The sequence below is a fragment of the Panulirus ornatus genome, chromosome 41, assembly GCF_036320965.1.
Source record: "Panulirus ornatus isolate Po-2019 chromosome 41, ASM3632096v1, whole genome shotgun sequence".
NCBI lineage: Eukaryota > Metazoa > Arthropoda > Malacostraca > Decapoda > Palinuridae > Panulirus > Panulirus ornatus.
The window spans coordinates 6,777,262-6,792,437 of record NC_092264.1 but is presented as its reverse complement, the minus strand read 5'-3'; the positions used below and the strand labels follow the sequence as shown (position 1 = coordinate 6,792,437).

At 39.9% G+C, this 15,176-nt stretch overlaps 1 protein-coding gene across 1 annotated transcript in view; it reads left to right on the top strand.

Annotated features, from left to right (window-relative positions):
- sav (scaffold protein salvador) overlaps positions 1 to 15,176 on the top strand; it is a 1,023,444-nt gene that overhangs the window by 446,548 nt on the left and 561,720 nt on the right. Inside the window, exon 8 of the mRNA XM_071685935.1 lies at positions 11,188 to 11,328. The gene's annotated coding sequence lies outside the window, so the exon portion shown is untranslated. The remainder of the gene's footprint in view (positions 1 to 11,187; positions 11,329 to 15,176) is intronic.

Genomic DNA, 15,176 nt, shown 5'->3' with positions numbered 1-15,176 from the left:
TCCCATGTTTAATATTGTGAATATTCCATCATTTCTTGTTGTGTTTACTATTCCACTCTGTTGGGATAAACAAAGCTAGGCTTTATGTATCGTGTTGTTTACTTTCATTTTGGTCTAATTCCATAAACTATTGTGAATTCTCTATTGCTTTGTAAGGTTTCGGCGTCGACACAAGAATATATTTATTATCTTTCATTTGTCACTTTCATGCAACTTCTCTCCACCTGACATAATCTGGGTAAACCATGAATAACAGTCATGAGAGATTACAATATCAGTTTTTTGCCTCGTATGTTTAAGTGTCCGAGTTTGATAAAGAATTTAGGGATAAAGATCTGAATTACTCTCGCAAGTTTTCACTGGTTATACACGGGTTGTCAGTCGCATGTAATTTACATTAGTGAATAATGGATAATGTCATACTAAGACATAGCTTTATGAAAATAAGTGCAAAGTATGATGAGGGAATAATAGACTAATTAACAAGTTGACATTGATGAGAGAAAAATTCATATTTATGAATCTCGTAAAACTTGATGCAGTAAAGTTTATGTTTGATAGGAAAAAGATCATTACACATGAAACCCCCACAAAACGTGATCAGTTAACATTGTCTAGGTTTATGTATTTACAATGACTTTGGAGTCATGGCTATAACATTAGGTAATTTATCATGGAAAGGCCGTTGAATGTAAATTGTAAACTTAACGCTGCAAGACAAACATCACAGAATTTAGGAACAGATAAATGGCTTTTCCTACTGCAAAAATTATACGAGTTATGATGTTTGTAAAGTGTAAATCTGAATGAATCATGACTGAATGCGAATTTGAAATAACCATTAAACGACACAGGCGCAGCAAGCGATCATTAATCAGATATATAGACCACTAGTCAGAGAAGGAATCATAAGTCACATATATAGGTAACTGACCAGTCATATAGACAGAGGCTTAGGATGCCAGGCGTGTCATCTTTGTAGATAATATGACATCTGAAGAAACATAACATAAAATATATAATTTCTTTAGATAATTGAATTCAACTATTAGCGATTTGCTATTTTGTACTGTCCTCTGGAATTCTTTCACAAACACCATCGTCTGCCGACCAATTAACTGAAAGAAATTCTCAATGTTTTTTCAGGAACTTTACGTCTAGGAGTCTTTTTAAACTCCTAAGTGGACTTTTATCACACAAATTAGCCAGTTCTCATCTGAATATCGAAATTATTTCTAATACACTAAGTTATAATCCCAGTTCCTGTATCTTCTTAGAAAGTATGAGACGCCATGAAGGTGGCAGTGGTGCGTCCTTTGGCGTGAAATTCGCCCATGTGGTGCCTGAGTTGTATGTCTCTCTTGCCTACTTTCTCAACTTAATCTGAAAGGCCAAAGTTTGGGGTGAACTTTGGTCTCAGCCTAGTGTAAAATTAGCCCAAAGTGGCGCTTTAATTAAAGTTTGGGTTTAAGACATCAATCTTTTAACTAACCCGTATTTGAGATGGGAAAAGACTAAATAAGACGTGGTCTCCTGGCAAAGAAAAGTACATAGAAAGGCAAGGAAAAGATTATTGATGACGCTTACCCAGGGAAAACAGAATCTCTCATATCTCTATGGTTGGTGTATTGAATACATACTAGGATGTATTCTCAAGGAAAACCTTGGATTACGTAGGGCTGAAGCCTCTGGCAGGCGGCACTGTCAAAGGAAACGGTATTTTGGGGCAGAGGAGAGAGGGGGAATACATTAAGGACGAATCTCTCTCTCTCTCTCTCTCTCTCTCTCTCTCTCTCTCTCTCTCTCTCTCTCTCTCTCTCTCTCTCTCTCTCTCTCTCTTCTTCTTCTTCTTCTTCTTCTTCTTCTTCTTCTATTATTATCATTATTATTATTTATTATTATTATTATCATCATTATTATTATTATTGTTATTATTATTATCATTATTCTTCCTTCTTTGTGTGTTTCCTATCTTTTATATTTCCTTCCTCGGCATTTTCGCAAAAACTCGTCATAAGTAATCGTAGGTAGATGGATAGTCTTTTTCTCTCCCTTCTCTCGCCCCCTCTTTTTTTCTCTCTGTCTTTCCTCTCATTACCATTGAAATTTACCAGTGAAGATAATTTGCATATCCTTCATCAAACGCAGTAATCCACAGAGGACGATGAACACACATCACAGCGCGTCCCAACTATCATTGTAACTACTTTGCATATAATTAAAAATGCAATCTAACCAAACAAGGCTCTCAAGGATGCTGCTCAAATGTAAGTGTCAGCTACGTTGTCACGACGCGATCCGTAACTCTCAGATATTATCATAGTTATGGAAGGATTAGTAGAGGTGGGAGGGTGGAATGGTACACTAATAAGGAGCACTGGATTATGCAGATGGTTTAAGGGATGAATGTGAATAAGGAGAGGAGCTGCTAATGAAGGCAAGATATGTTAAATGTAGGGTAAGAGATGGTAATAATGGTAAATTAAGATGCTTATGGAGGCAAGGATGTTGCCAGTGGAGGTCATGGATATCGTACTCCTACTGAAGTACAAGATGTTAATGATTAATAATGGAGGATACTGATTTAGTAACGAGAGAAAATGATAGAGGTATAATGGAACGTAAGGGGATATGGCAGGGGGTGAGAACAGGCACTAAATGGGGATAATAAGGGTTGCTGTCATAACATAATGGGTAGAAAGTGGAAATCCAAAAGGTCAGATACAGTTAAGGGAGATGTAAGAAAAGCTAAGGACAAACAGTGATAGTGTGGATCAAGCTAAGGGGCTAGTAAATGGACATCGTAATGGATAGAGAAAAATAGGTTTCAGAAAAGAAGTGAATATGAGGAATGTTGATGAAAAAGAGGGAAAGTGGAACTGGAAAGAGAGAAGGGCATGCATTAGAGGAACGGTAATGATCTAAATATGAAATTAATTGTAGGTATAAGGCTGGTTCAAGGAAATCTGACTGGTGTTCGTATTCTTTAGCATCCGACAGATAGAAGATATCGCCTCATTCTTATAAGTATTAGATACCTTTAAAGTTAAGCATTAGGTGTCGTTAAGGTATACCATTAGATATTTCTAAAGTTGAGCATTAGATATATTTAAAATTAAAACTGATTACTAAATGGTAATTCATCTGACCACACTAGCTAGATCCAGCCTTCCTTAACGCCAAAGGTTACACAGTTGACGAATACGCTAGATTAATGTCCCAGAGCTATGAAAACTCAGCATCGGTTTCCACACGTATACAAACGATTAAGATTTCCTAATTTCTTGAAAGGTGTGGATCGTCACACACGTTACTCTGAGATGAACCAGTGATTCACTCAGTTGCTGATGGAATTTGTCCTCCTAGTACTTTATGAATCTGGTTCTCTCAGGCTCTGATGAAACTGTTTCACTCACGCCTTAAATCATCAGTGAGCCACTTACTCTGTCTAGAGTCGAGTAATGGAAATGTTAAAATTGATTCTTTCAGGAGGACTGAGAGAATGCAAGTGCATTAAATTCACACACACACACACACACACACACACACACACACACACACACACACACACTACAAGCACGTGTTTACAAACACATTTCGTGTGAAACCCATGATGAAGCAAATGCAATTTTTTCCCCCGATTGTTTATCACTCTCGAGCCATATGAGTCATTAGTGTTATTTACTTGCCAAGTTGTTCCTTATTTCGACGGTATGTGTTCGTGCGTTGTTCCAACTTTATCCATTCATTCAGGATTTGCTGCCTACAACAGCCTGAAGTGATAACAAATTATGAATAGGTTTTAGTGTGGTCACAAGCTGTCATTTTCTTTCACGAGGACAAATACACGACCTGACATGGAGCAGTCTGTCTTGTGGTACGATGGTTTTGTTGTTCGTCTGATTTTGAAACGAAGAGAAATAAACTGCTGGATCCCGTCCCGTGTCTAGAAATGAATAGAATTATATAAAGGGCTTTTCTGAAAGGAACGATTATAGTCGGAAGTAACAACTTAAATGACAAACTTTGAAGGAGAATTGATGAGGACCGCTGTGTTAAATTGATTGGTGATATGTAGTTAGAAGTCTGTGTGTGCTAAAATGAACAGAAGGGTTTAAATGCTTCTTTATGAACGAGTGTCAGTAACACGCACGCAAGCCCCCAGAACCGCACACACCGCTGCAGGCAAAACCCATCGGCCGCACGCACCATCACACAGAAGCCCCACCATCCTCACTCACTGCTGTATTCTGTTCAGTAGAACTGCGATAAGGAGATAGATTTGTACATATTACGCGCACGTACATTTATTACTCTATAACTATTACTGCCAGCAAGAAGACACCTTCGAATGAGGCTGTAGCATCGTCATCGGTCGGAAAGGAGTATAACCTTATCGAGGAGCTTCCTGCTCCAAAACATCTTCCGGTGCTCCTGTAATTATGCGATCTCAAGGCTGCCACATCCCATGAATCCGGTCTTAGTATTGCGTAGCTCAATGATTGACATTATACATTCATGATCCATAGAGATTGATAATAGTCCAGGTGTAATGGTTTTGATGTCTGGGGAGGAGACATTTCCGTGTATAGATGCGGGAGTCGGACATTTGCCTGTTTTATTGGGGTTAGCGATGTTGTACCGTCTCGTGGATGCTGGCATGTCTTCGTTGATTGCTGCCCCTCATTGTTCTCATAGTGTTGCTCTCTTGTGTCTTCTTGATGAGCAGGGCGTTCATGTGAGCGGTGTCAGCGGAACGAACGTTGTGACGACGGTTCTGTCGAATATGGTTAGTCTAATGGGAAATCTTGGTTTGGTTATGCTTACACAGGAATTCACTTACCGTCCTGATGACCGAAGAAGCTGTGAGCGAACGACCCTTCGCTGAGACAGAAAGACAAACGTTGCCCAACAATACAAGGTTCCCCTGGACCATCACGCTACCAACGTCGGAGAGATTGGCAAGTATGAAGTCTGTTGGGGATGAGAGAGCTTGGGAAGTGAGTCAGTTGTTGTTCGCTGATGATACAGCGCTGGTGGCTGATTCATGTGAGAAACTGCAGAAGCTGGTGACTGAGTTTGGTAAAGTGTGTGGAAGAAGAAAGTTAAGAGTAAATGTGAATAAGAGCAAGGTTATTAGGTACAGTAGGGTTGAGGGTCAAGTCAATTGGGAGGTGAGTTTGAATGGAGAAAAACTGGAGGAAGTGAAGTGTTTTAGATATCTGGGAGTGGATCTGTCAGCGGATGGAACCATGGAAGCGGAAGTGGATCATAGGGTGGGGGAGGGGGCGAAAATTTTGGGAGCCTTGAAAAATGTGTGGAAGTCGAGAACATTATCTCGGAAAGCAAAAATGGGTATGTTTGAAGGAATAGTGGTTCCAACAATGTTGTATGGTTGCGAGGCGTGGGCTATGGATAGAGTTGTGCGCAGGAGGATGGATGTGCTGGAAATGAGATGTTTGAGGACAATGTGTGGTGTGAGGTGGTTTGATCGAGTAAGTAACGTAAGGGTAAGAGAGATGTGTGGAAATAAAAAGAGCGTGGTTGAGAGAGCAGAAGAGGGTGTTTTGAAATGGTTTGGGCACATGGAGAGAATGAGTGAGGAAAGATTGACCAAGAGGATATATGTGTCGGAGGTGGAGGGAACGAGGAGAAGAGGGAGACCAAATTGGAGGTGGAAAGATGGAGTGAAAAAGATTTTGTGTGATCGGGGCCTGAACATGCAGGAGGGTGAAAGGAGGGCAAGGAATAGAGTGAATTGGAGCGATGTGGTATACAGGGGTTGACGTGCTGTCAGTGGATTGAATCAAGGCATGTGAAGCGTCTGGGGTAAACCATGGAAAGCTGTGTAGGTATGTATATTTGCGTGTGTGGACGTGTGTATGTACGTGTGTATGGGGGTTGGGCCATTTCTTTCGTCTGTTTCCTCGCGCTACCTCGCAAACGCGGGAGACAGCGACAAAGTATAAAAAAAAAAAAAAAAAAAAAAAAAATATATATATATATATATATATATATATATATATATATATATATATATATATATATATATATATATGAAGGCAGCAAGTATGCATATGTACATGTGTATATATGTATATGTGCGTGTGTGGGTGTTTATGTTTATATGTATATGTGTATGTGGGTGGGTTGGGCCATTCTTTCGTCTGTTTCCTTGCGCTACCTCGCTAACGCGGGAGACAGCGACCAAGTATAATGAAAATAATGATATATATATATGTGTGTGTGTGTGTATCCCACGCCATTTCTGTTGTTGCTCCTCTGTATATTCGCATATTCTACATCTTTCTCCTTGTTTTTAATTTCCCCACTGTATATATTTGCAGCACTTCATTCTTCTCACTTTTATTTCTTCCCGCACAAGCAGTTGGCAAGTGTTTCGTTTATGTGATGGCAAAACCAACTATCAGAATTTCTGTGGCTATATTTTGAGAGTTGTTGTGGAGTCCTGGACAATAGATGTGAGAAGGTTGACTGAAAAGTTTACAAAATATTTTCAGTGCGTCAGTCACTTTTGAAATGGGGAGACGGTGAACATAGATAGAAATTAGAGGATTTTCTTGATTTTTTTATAACTTGTTTCATAGTTATGGTTAATATGTATTGTCAAATGCTGTCTTTTGATACATAGGATTATATGTATGAATACCATATAATACTTGCACGTGCTTCCATGATTCTCTTATGTATACATCATAAGGAGGCGAGGTTTGGCGTTTTCCAAGAAATGCTGGTCCACGCACGGCAAGTTTTTACTTCAACTCACGAGAGGTGGAGGTGAACATTGGGATGAGGCTGAAGGCGAGAGGGATGCAGGGGTTGGACGGATAGGTTGATGAAGGTTAGAGGTTCCTCGCATGGTAAGGACTTGAGGTTTATTGGCTCCTGTGAGGTAGTTTGACAGTTAGTAGTTATTAGGTAGAGTCAGGAGGTTTTATTAGATGTTGCTGGTAATGGGTCTGGAGTTTCTATGAAGTGATGATGATAACAACATGATTAATGGAAAATGATTAGTTGTTGGAGACTGTTTGAGTAGCCAGTGACTATAGTGATGACTGCTTCGTTTCCAGTGGTCTTGACTGGTAGATCATGAGAGATCTTTATACACTAACCTTTTAGCATTAGTCTGCTAGTGATATGAAGCTTTCTCCTGAAATTATATTGAACAGACTAGTTTAGTAGAACATCTGTTAACCTACTTTACTATATGTAAATAAGGTTGAACTATAATCACTTGACATTTAAGAATATTTGACACATTTCAAATATTCCGTCACTGTACACTTAAAACTTTAAGAATGAAATCCATTTCATTAAGGCATATATGTTTTTGATATAACCAATAAACGAGTCTCTAATGTCGCCATTCCACAACACCTAAAAAATCTGCAACAGAACGAATTCTAAGTATAGAAACCCACTGGTAAATGAATTCAACCATGAAAAATACAATGAAACGAAAGAAATTATTTGATATGGTCATTAGAAGCGGTGGTTGTGAGCGTGATACTGTTGGTGTTCGCAGATAATGACTTCGTTCCATTTTTGTGAAGGGTCAGTATTTTTGGCGAGCACCTGGATGGTGTACACGCAACGCCTCCCTTCCGCATCGTTTTGAGGCGGAAGGTTAGTTAACTAAGATACATCCTGGTCTTTCATTGGAAGCTTTGATTATTTTTTATGTGCCTCCCGTGCGTTCATAAAATTTTGCGACACGTCAATGTATATTATTTTTTTTATACTCTCGGCGATAGTTGTGAGTTTTAGTCCTCTCACATATTTGCTTTCGTACGAGACAACTATATTAAATTTCATCTTTATATTCTGTTTTTCTCGTGGGAATTGGAGTATTTTAAGACAGTATCTATAAGTATGAGAGTAGAGTTGTATCATCTGTAGTAGTTTCAACCAGGCAAGGAGCTCAATCTTCACCTCATGTCAGCAAAACCATCTCACTTCTTTCCTCAAGACATTACAATTCACGTCTCTAAGTTAGCCATAAGTGTACGATGTTGTCATGAATCTCCAGGCAAGCTTAAGTAAAGATGAACACATTTACATCTGTTCTTCATTTAGAAAAACAACTTTATTATTAACTGTGTATAATGTTAAAATGACTGTAGTAACCACACACACACACACACACACACACACACACACACACACACACACACACACACACACATTTATATATATTTTCAGGTATATAGTTATTCAAAACATGCCTTTGAAGCTAACCTTACGAAAGAAGTGCAACGAAAAAATCTTTACTTTGTAAGAAATCTACAAAGGGCTTTTCCGCTCCCTGGGTTACAAACATATTATCTACAATACCTTAAAGTACGTCAGGGTTTTTTTTTCATTTGGTAGACTGAGTCGAGACGCTGTGGCATATATAAAAGGTATAGAAATATATCATACACATTCCAGTAGCTGAATGTTTACATAGCACCCGTGGTTTACATACCACCTCTGGTTTTACAGCACCTCTTGTTTACGTAGCACCTATAGTTTACATAGCACCACTGGTTTAAATGGTAGATGAAGCCTTGTAGACTACAAGGCTAGATTACATGAGATATTGAAGGTCTCCAAATGTTGTTATGACAACACCATAAGGCCACCGGATCTCCTTTCTCGAGGTTGTATTATAGAAATCCATTCAGATTTAACACTGACCACCTCCACGACGGTGAGGATAAGGTTAACTCTCTTATGCTCACTAACACGAGCGGGTAAATATCACTCATGTGTATATTACTTTATTTCTTTTTTTACAACCATTTTTCATCACTTAGGATTATATGTGTAAAGCTAACCATATTCCAATATATATATATATATATATATATATATATATATATATATATATATATATATATATATATATATATATATATATATATATCAAATGTTGATATAATGTAAAGAAAATTAAGATTGTATTTGATCTGATAATTTTGTCGACATCTTGCTTCTAAGACTATCTTATGGGAGTGGATTGAAGCATCTACTCAATTAATCTTACTTTATTACGTGTCAGTTTCTTTTTTATTAGATAGTTAACATTTCAGTGGTAAATATCTAGATGACTGTCATCCTGTGTAGTCAGAGGCACTGAAATCATTCTAATCCCACTGCTTCATTACAACTGCAAGTCGGTATCCTAAAAGATTAATCATATTAGCATTATATCACTTTTGACAAGGAACATTGTGACCTCCCATGTCATCTTGAGGACTTCACAATGTTCACTCTGGCAGACGCCTTAGTAAACAACGTTTACAAAATCTACTAACTCTAGGTGGAATAAGGATTTTCAACAGCGAAGTAAATACCCTAATTATGTAAGCAAGCATAAAAAAAATCCTTGTGATATGTAAGTTATCCCAAAGGAGTCAGAGATAAGTCCACAAATACGAATAAACTTACGAGTGCAGCGGCGCCGACGAAAATACCAGATAACTCGCCAAAGATGTAACAAAATCTGGGCAAAAAAAATATACAGTTGTATTTTGTTGCCGCTCGGTATAGTTCTGCGAGAAGCGAGTGTGAAGAGTTTACAAAACATTCAAATACTCCTTTGTCAGTTTCACAAGTTGTTGAAGTCTTTCGAGGGTCGGGTCTGGCCAGCTGATGGTCCAGACCCCACACACTACAACATTTCTTGGAGGCTTAGTTGCTGTTGTTGTTATTGACGATGTTGGTGTTGTTGGTGTAGGTGGTAGAGGTGTGGGTGTTGTTGTTGTTGGTGTGGGTTATGATGGTGTTGTTGTTGTTGGTGTGGGTTATGATGGTGTTGTTGTTGTTGGTGTGGGTTATGATGGTGTTGTTGTTGTTGGTGTGTGTTATGATGGTGTTGTTGTTGGTGTGGGTTATGATGGTGTTGTTGTTGTTGGTGTGGGTTATGATGGTGTTGTTGGTGTAGGTGGGTTATGATGGGTGTTGTTGTTGGTGTGGGTTATGATGGTGTTGTTGTTGGTGTAGGTGGTTGTAGTTGTAGTGTTGTTGATGAAGATTGTGATGGTGTTAATACTGTTGTTGGAGGTGGCGTTTTTGTTTGTACTTTTGGTATTATCAGTCCTGTTGGCGTTAATGGTGGCGATAGTAGTGGTGGTGACAGTGTTGGTGTTGAGTGTTGGTGATGATGATGATCGTGATGTTAATGACGGTTGTGAAGTTAGTGGCGATGGTGGTATGGGTAGTGGTTATAGAGATAGTGGTGGCGGGAGTAGTGGTTTTGTCGGTGGTGGTGCTTCTGTTTCCCTTTCTCCCTCACCCGCACATTTTCCGTCTTCTTAAACAAACTTTGATCCTAAGCCAGTAGTGTAGGACACATCATCACCTGCAGTGTGGTGGCGGGATTCACCTTCACCCTTCCCTGACTCGCTCTCACCTGCTGATAGCAAGCTGAGCCCCCAGAGGCGTAAGACAGATTTCCCTTATAATTCTTTCTACTTTCTTTTGATCCTTTATACTTCTCTTATACCTGTCACATACCTTATAACTTCCATTATTCTTCCCTTAATCCTTCCCATAAGATTCTCTTATTCTTCCATTATCCTTCCTTTATTCTTCTCGTATACTTCCATTATACATCGAGTCTGGTTATTATTGTTGGCTGTTACCACAGATCCTTAACAAGCTTGTCTCTCAGCTTCATCCTTTCATTTTTAATGATGGCGCTGTTGTCCAACAGCACTATACTAAGTCTTTACCTCAGTGGCTAATTCCATATGTTCTCGGAAAAGAAAAGAAAAGAAAAAACAAAAAACACAAATATATATATATATATATATATATATATATATATATATATATATATATATATATATATATATATATATATATATATATATTATTTACTGCGTATACGATAGAACTTTTTATTTAGGTATTATTTTTTCTCTTTTATGTGATATGTCATGCTTATTATTCGGTTTCTTGACTTGTGTATTCATGGGATTACGAAACAAAAAAGGCAATGTAAATACCACAGTATCTTACCATAAGCTGACATTTAGATGTGGCATGAGCCACCACACACCTTTTTATAAACTGATCTCATTACAGAGTCAGCCAGCTACATAGCTGACTGCTGACATTCATAACAGTGTCAGTCAGCCCATCACTCACTAAAAACTGACAGTATTTTAACAGTTTCAGACCATCTTGACTCCAGCAAGAAATGCCGTCAACTTCAGCTCGTGTGTTTAGAAGGTGCTGAAGCTCAGTGTCTGTATAGTAACTACCTTGACCTCAGATGTCGAAGCAAAAATGAGTCTACGAACTACTGTATAATGCCAGGTAAGTGGTGAGGTATACCTTTCGTATGATCGTAGTAGTTTACATCAAGTAATACTGTAGTTGAGAGCACTTAGTCATCTCCACGAAGGGACTTGACTCGTATAGAGGGATGGAGGATTTGGACCGGGATTTCAGGACAGAGGGATTTGACCGGGGATGTCAGGAAGGAAGGATTTAACCGGGATATTCGGAGTGAAGGATGTCGGGCGGGAAGAATAGGCCAGGGCAGCGAACGGGGAATAAATCGCCGGATATGAGACAAATGGACTCGGAAAGTGGTTGATAAATCAGACACGGACGTATAGAGGAAGTGGAGATTGAGGAGAATGGACGAATTAAGGGGACGAGTGATCGATGGAGGATGAAAGGCAGTTGTTAATGAGAGAGAGGAACCGAAGACGTAAGGCAGCAATTAATGATCGATGCTGATTGGATGAGTATTCAGAGAAGGGAGTAGGAGTCCAAGGAGGGAGAGGGGTTAGAGTTTCTTGTGTCGTCTGCGTTTGAGTCATTACCCCGTTGTTCTTGATGAACTCGCTACCCGTCGTTCTTGGGGAACTCGTTACTCGTTGTTCTTGATGAACTCATTACTCGTCGGTCTTAAACTCGTTATCCCTCGTTTTGGATGAACTCGTTACCCGTCGTTGTGGACGAACTCATTAACCGTCGTTCTTAATGAATTTATTCTGTCGAACTTTTCGTATGAAAATAGTCATTTTTTTGGTTGTTGCGGACAGTGATCCAATTATTCCCGGGTCTCCCCCTTGATGTTTCTGCAAGACCATTGATTGAAGTTAGGCTGCTGTGAATGGAGAGAATCAATACCTGTGTAATGGAGCAGATAAACTTTTAATGGGGACTGTATATATGGCATCCACGCGTTCGCTCATGACTCAACACTTGACACTATAGATGTATAAGGCTTTACCTTCGTGTGTTAGTTTCACGGGCCACTTAATATGCAAATATCCTTCGGGTCGCGTGACACAATGAATAAAATTTATTACAGGATGAGATAGATCCCCTGGTGACCAGTCTCCCAAATGGTGCCTTAAACTTGGTGGGTTGTCGTTACTAGTAGAATGAGTCTGTTGTACGTTACAAGTGTTCTTAGTAGAGGTTATCACATTCATCTGTCTTGAATTTAGAGGCTTTTGAAATACTTTTCTGTAAACAAAGTATTGACGATTTTTCAAAGAGTCAGATTAGAAGCATAAGGTCAGATATGGACCAAGTTGTTGAAGAATTAGTTTCTCTTTTTATCGCTCTGTATCGTGTGTATGATTACGTTATTTCAGTCGTTCATGACTTGAAAAAACAAGGGAACTCAGGGTTTACAGCTGATACACAGCATCTGTCAACGTTAGTTACTAAATCGTCATTGCAGTATGTCTCATCTCCCTCAGAATACTGTATACATTGGTCATGCCTAACTGCCCTTGGTCGTGTCTAACAACACTTCCATTCACCATTAGACTAGATCAGATGCGTTAGGCTTCACTGCTAAGGGACTTTATCTACTTACCGTTCGACACAGTGAACAATTTTCCACATTAAGTAGTGAGTTTGATATTGATGCACCTCGCATGCTAAGTTGTGCGTTTTTCACTTGCTTGCCAAGTGAAACACTTGGCAAGCTAGTGAATAAATCTTCAGATCATATTTTACTCTCTCTCTCTCTCTCTCTCTCTCTCTCTCTCTCTCTCTCTCTCTCTCTCTCTCTCTCTCTCTCTCTCTCACATACACACACACACACACACACACACCTTTCTCACTTGCTAGTACAGAGCTTATTCATCGCCAGTTGCCTCACGTTTTACTCATCCGTACCTTTAAAAACGTTGGTTTCTTATTCAGAAAACACGAAAGAGGTACTTCACTGTAGAGCTTTCCCAAACACCCAACACTTCTTTACGATGGCCAAAGCTCCCAGGGAACATCCAGCTGCTTGTTTTCCCATTGCTCTGCTATCACTCGTTTTCCTGTTGCGATCCTTAATGGAAATCATTCTTATCCTGGTGCGCCACACCCACCGTCCCTTCGCCACGCTGCCTCCCAGCCACTCCTCCCTCCAGCCTCCTACTCCTTCACACTAACTTCCTCCTGGGAACATCGTCTGCCATACTTTTTTTCTTAGTTATTTGCCCTTTCTTGTTTTATCATCCTTTCCTCACATTCCGCTGTCTTATCACTTCCCTCTTTCTCCCTTTTCTTCTTCTCATGAGTTGCTTTCTTTATGTCTCTCCTCATTTTCTCCATTACTCCTCCTTTGAGCCCAAATGCCACACTCCTCTCGTATTTCCTTACCTCATTACCTCCGCGACTTGTCTTTTTACAGCCTATGCTCCCGTGTTCTCCTAATGGCCACCATCTCTTCCTTGTATCACGTAACACTCCCCATCCACAGCAATCGCTCTCTCTCCGCACCTTTTCTGTTGCATTTCTCACTCCTGTTCCCTCTCCTCTCTTTCTCATGTCACTCCCCTTTCTCTCCTTGTTTTCATTCATAACTTTCATATCCCCTCATCTGTTATCTCATTCACTCTTCACACCGTCCCTCTATCACTCTCCTTTTTATTCCTCTCACCCTCACTCCACTCTCACGGACCCTCATCAACCATTACGTACTTGCCTGGCCTTACGCTTCTCTCCCCAGGAGCCGCTTCATCACCTCTTTATGTCCCTTTGGCACCTTCTAATTCTTTTCCTTCTCCATCATCTCCCTTCCATTCCTGCATTACCTTTCACACCTACCTTCTCTCCCATCTCTTTTCACTCTAGCAGTCCTCTGTATCACCTACGTTACGCTGTTTTAACTTCCTTTCTCAAGGCCCGTCCCAGCCCGGCTCACTTCCTTATTCTAGGAACACCCTGGAAAAATATTGCGCCAACAAGAGTAAGTAATTTTGAACCGCTGACGACATTCAGGAAAACGTGTCGGTATTGGTGGCTAAACGTTTCATGGGAACGTTCGTGGGGCGATGATGGATGATGGTTTGTGTGAAACGTTGAGGAGAGGAGTTGTGTTGAACGTGGGTGTGTAGCGAGAGTGTTCAATACTAGAGCACAGTCCTGAACGCGTATAGGAAACGAGGACGTGGAATGGTGGTAAATTAGTGCGCGTGTGAACCATCAGTGCCAAGTTCTGACATTTGAACGTATGTGGGGAAACGTTCGTGGGAAGAGAGTGGGAAAACGAACAGCAAAACATTTCAGAAGAAAGTTTGGGATCCTCGGCAAATTTACCCTTGTGAGGAACGTTTGATTGACAGCAGAATGTCTTTATTTATCATAATTACTTTATACAGGTAAGTGTTTGTGTGACCCTGACGTAAAGATAATAGTAAAAGTATGGTTAGCTTCATGGAGTAGCAGTAATATTATTCAACGTGGTAGCTTTCATAAAGGAATAGTAATCCAAAGTATATCAACCAGGTTCATGGGTACTTGTGAGTCAGGAAATATCTACAGGTGGTGTCTACGGTTTTGCTGCTGTACGGTATGGGGAGTTATTCATCTCCGTTTGTTCATCAGCGGAGTTCTGAAAACTTGGGGTTTTCGTTTATTTTTTCCTTTTTCTTATGTCTTCTTGCCAGACCCTCAGTGTGAGTGGCATCCTCCCGCGTCGTCTGTCCCTTACTTACAACCCCAGTGGCTTCCGACGCGTCTTGCCTGTAATCACCACGAGAATATAATTAGTCCCATGAATCAGGAGCTCATTACAACTTTTATAATACTTGTATGCATCTCATCCAGAAGACCTTCGTTAATTAACCATCCATTTTATATAACGTCTCGGTATATTTTCTCTCTGTCTATATATATCAGATTTTATTATCAATATCTCA